Consider the following 5,350-nt stretch of genomic DNA (forward strand, 5'->3'; position numbering starts at 1 on the left):
GATACAAGATGGTTGTGAAGATAATTCTAGCTAGTACACAAGTCGTTCAGCAAAGGCAATAAAGACACGTAATTGATACGTCCAGAAACAAGTCATGCATTCTGGTTTTACTAGGATTACTTCCCATCCTTGGTCTTGTGGAACATAACCGTTATGGCCGTTGATAAGACAGCGTGTTGTAACGTCGTCAAAGGGACGAGGGTTACGTAATGTCCAACAGTCCCGTAACAATCTAAAAACCTCATTTCTTACCCCAATTACCGACTCCGTCACTTGTGGGAACGTTTTGTTTAATAGCTGTAGCCCGATGTTCTTTTTCTCACTTTGGTGAGAAGCGAACATTACTAACCCGTAAGCATAGCATGCTTCTTTATGTTGCATGTTAGCCACTTTTTCTAAATCATGAAGTCCTATATTCAGATACATTGAGTCAAAATAATTTCTTAACCCGTTGCGTAAAATAGCATTTGGGTTCCCCGCAATATATGCGTCAAAGTAAACACATCGTAACTTATGGGTTTCCCAATGTGATATCCCCCATCTTTCAAACGAAAGTCTCTTATAAACCAAGACATTCTTGGAACGTTCTTCGAATGTCTTACAAACTGATCTCGCCTTAAATAGTTGTGCCGAAGAATTCTGACCAACTCTAGACAAGATTTCATCAATCATGTCTCCGGGTAGGACTCTTAAAATATTGGGTTGTCTATCCATTTTATGTTTTTATACTGTAAAATAGACAAGAGTTAGATTCATAAAAAAAAATACTTATTAATACAAGCAATTTTTACATATATCATAAAGCATAAGCACACTATATTACATATATTACACCACACGAATACAACTATCTTATTCCGACTCGCTTGTTTCTTCTTCTTCGGTTTTGGTTCGTTTTGCCAAGTTTCTAGGGATATATGATGTTCCCCTAATACGAGCCGTCGTTATCCACATTGGTTTAGAAAAACCTGGTGGTTTAGAGGTTCCCGGGTCATTGTTACAACTTAAGGACTTCGGGGGTTGACGATACATATAAAGTTCATCGGGGTTGGAATTAGATTTCTCTATTTTTATGCCCTTTCCCTTATTATTTTCTTTTGCCTTTTTAAATTCAGTTGGGGTAATTTCTATAACATCATCGGAATTCTCGTCGGAATCCGATTCATCGGAGAATTGGTATTCCTCCCAATATTTTGCTTCCTTGGCGAAAACACCATTGACCATAATTAACCTTGGTCGGCTGGTTGAGGATTTTCTTTTACTTAACCGTTTTATTATTTCCCCCACCGGTTCTATTTCTTCATCCGGTTCCGATTCTTCTTCCGGTTCCGATTCTTCTTCCGGTTCCGACTCTTCTTTCGGTTCCTCTTCGGGAACTTGTGAATCAGTCCACGAATCATTCCAATTTACATTTGACTCTTCATTATTATTAGGTAAGTCAATGGGACTTGTTCTAGAGGTAGACATCTATCACATAATATCAAACGCGTTAAGAGATTAATATATCACATAATATTCACATGTTAAAAATATATAGTTTCCAACAAAATTTGTTAAGCAATCATTTTTCAAGTAAACACGGTCGAAGTCCAGACTCACTAATGCATCCTAACAAACTCGATAAGACACACTAATGCAAAATTCTGGTTCTCTAAGACCAACGCTCGGATACCAACTGAAATGTCCCGTTCTTATTGATTAAAAACGTTCCATATTAATTGATTTCGTTGCGAGGTTTTGACCTCTATATGAGACGTTTTTCAAAGACTGCATTCATTTTAAAACAAACCATAACCTTTATTTCATCAGTAAAGGTTTAAAAAGCTTTACGTAGATTATCAAATAATGATAATCTAAAATATCCTGTTTACACACGACCATTACATAATGGTTTACAATACAAATATGTTACAACAAAATAAGTTTCTTGAATGCAGTTTTTACACAATATCATACAAGCATGGACTCCAAATCTCGTCCTTATTTAAGTATGCGACAGCGGAAGCTCTTAATAATCACCTGAGAATAAACATGCTTAAAACGTCAACAAAAATGTTGGTGAGTTATAGGTTTAACCTATATATATCAAATCATAATAATAGACCACAAGACTTCATATTTCAATACACATCCCATACATAGAGATAAAAATCATTCATATGGTGAACACCTGGTAACCGACATTAACAAGATGCATATATAAGAATATCCCCATCATTCCGGGACACCCTTCGGATATGATATAAATTTCGAAGTACTAAAGCATCCAGTACTTTGGATGGGGTTTGTTAGGCCCAATAGATCTATCTTTAGGATTCGCGTCAATTAGGGTGTCTGTTCCCTAATTCTTAGATTACCAGACTTAATAAAAAGGGGCATATTCGATTTCGATAATTCAACCATAGAATGTAGTTTCACGTACTTGTGTCTATTTTGTAAATCATTTATAAAACCTGCATGTATTCTCATCCCAAAAATATTAGATTTTAAAAGTGGGACTATAACTCACTTTCACAGATTTATACTTCGTCGGGAAGTAAGACTTGGCCACTGGTTGATTCACGAACCTATAACAATATATACATATATATCAAAGTATGTTCAAAATATATTTACAACACTTTTAGTATATTTTGATGTTTTAAGTTTATTAAGTCAGCTGTCCTCGTTAGTAACCTACAACTAGTTGTCCACAGTTAGATGTACAGAAATAAATCGATAAATATTATCTTGAATCAATCCACGACCCAGTGTATACGTATCTCAGTATTGATCACAACTCAAACTATATATATTTTGGAATCAACCTCAACCCTGTATAGCTAACTCCAACATTCACATATAGAGTGTCTATGGTTGTTCCGAAATATATATAGATGTGTCGACATGATAGGTAAACTTTGTATACGTGTCTATGGTATCTCAAGATTACATAATATACAAGACAAGTTGATTAAGTTATGGTTGGAATAGATTTGTTACCAATTTTCACGTAGCTAAAATGAGAAAAATTATCCAATCTTGTTTTACCCATAACTTCTTCATTTTAAATCCGTTTTGAGTGAATCAAATTGCTATGGTTTCATATTGAACTATATTTTATGAATCTAAACAGAAAAAGTATAGGTTTATAGTCGGAAAAATAAGTTACAAGTCATTTTTGTAAAGGTAGTCATTTCAGTCGAAAGAACGATGTCTAGATGACCATTTTAGAAAACATACTTCCACTTTGAGTTTAACCATAATTTTTGGATATAGTTTCATGTTCATAATAAAAATTATTTTCTCAAAATAACAACTTTTAAATCAAAGTTTATCATAGTTTTTAATTAACTAACCCAAAATAGCCCGCGGTGTTACTACGACGGCGTAAATCCGGTTTTACGGTGTTTTTCGTGTTTCCAGGTTTTAAATAATTAAGTTAGCATATCATATAGATATAGAACATGTGTTTAGTTGATTTTAAAAGTCAAGTTAGAAGGATTAACTTTTGTTTGCGAACAAGTTTAGAATTAACTAAACTATGTTCTAGTGATTACAAGTTTAAACCTTCGAATAAGATAGCTTTATATGTATGAATCGAATGATGTTATGAACATCATTACTACCTTAAGTTCCTTGGATAATCCTACTAGAAAAAAGAAAAATAGATCTAGCTTCGATGGATCCTTGGATGGCTCGAAGTTCTTGAAGCAGAATCATGACACGAAAACAAGTTCAAGTAAGATCATCACTTGAAATAAGATTGTTATAGTTATAGAAATTGAACCAAAGTTTGAATATGATTATTACCTTGTATTAGAATGATAACCTACTGTAAGAAACAAAGATTTCTTGAGGTTGGATGATCACCTTACAAGATTGGAAGTGAGCTAGCAAACTTGAAAGTATTCTTGATTTTATGAAACTAGAACTTTTGGAATTTATGAAGAACACTTAGAACTTGAAGATAGAACTTGAGAGAGATCAATTAGATGAAGAAAATTGAAGAATGAAAGTGTTTTTAGGTGTTTTTGGTCGTTGGTGTATGGATTAGATATAAAGGATATGTAATTTTGTTTTCATGTAAATAAGTCATGAATGATTACTCATATTTTTGTAATTTTATGAGATATTTCATGCTAGTTACCAAATGATGGTTCCCACATGTATTAGGTGACTCACATGGGCTGCTAAGAGCTGATCATTGGAGTGTATATACCAATAGTACATACATCTAAAAGCTGTGTATTGTACGAGTACGAATACGGGTGCATACGAGTAGAATTGTTGATGAAACTAAACGAGGATGTAATTGTAAGCATTTTTGTTAAGTAGAAGTATTTTGATAAGTGTATTGAAGTCTTTCAAAAGTGTATAAATACATATTAAAACACTACATGTATATACATTTTAACTGAGTCGTTAAGTCATCGTTAGTCGTTACATGTAAGTGTTGTTTTGAAACCTTTAGGTTAACGATCTTGTTAAATGTTGTTAACCCAATGTTTATAATATCAAATGAGATTTTAAATTATTATATTATCATGATATTATCATGTATGAATATCTCTTAATATGATATATATACATTAAATGTCTTTACAACGATAATCGTTACATATATGTCTCGTTTAAAAATCATTAAGTTAGTAGTCTTGTTTTTACATATGTAGTTCATTGTTAATATACTTAATGATATGTTTACTTATCATAGTATCATGTTAACTATATATATCCATATATATGTCATCATATAGTTTTTACAAGTTTTAACGTTCGTGAATCACCGGTCAACTTGGGTGGTCAATTGTCTATATGAAACATATTTCAATTAATCAAGTCTTAACAAGTTTGATTGCTTAACATGTTGGAAACATTTAATCATGTAAATATCAATCTCAATTAATATATATAAACATGGAAAAGTTCGGGTCACTACAACACATACTGTTGACATGACGTATAATCGGCTTGAACACTCATACCTCCCATTAAACATTAAATGCAGCAGGTTTTAATTCAAAATTGAAGTTAAAAACCACAAAATAAAGTTTGTATTAAATACAAAAATTCTTTGTTACATTTAATATGTCATGAATTTAATTTAAATCATTGGGAGTAAATGAGTTTCAGTTGTAAGGTATCATTTTAGTAGAGTGAGCTATTTATTATTTCATGTTAGACATTGAATAACCATGATATAAAGACCTTGTTGTGCTGATTGTTTGACATGTAGGTAGTAAGTAAAAAATTGTGACTTACTGGTTTGCCCTACATGCTGTAGAGCCAGCACACCAACAAAATTGTCTTTTATTTTAGAGTTCAAGCATACCCAGCTCAGAGATGAGATAGTTAAAATATTTCTCAT

The sequence above is a fragment of the Rutidosis leptorrhynchoides genome, chromosome 5 (assembly GCF_046630445.1).
Source record: "Rutidosis leptorrhynchoides isolate AG116_Rl617_1_P2 chromosome 5, CSIRO_AGI_Rlap_v1, whole genome shotgun sequence".
Classification (NCBI taxonomy): Eukaryota; Viridiplantae; Streptophyta; class Magnoliopsida; order Asterales; family Asteraceae; genus Rutidosis; species Rutidosis leptorrhynchoides.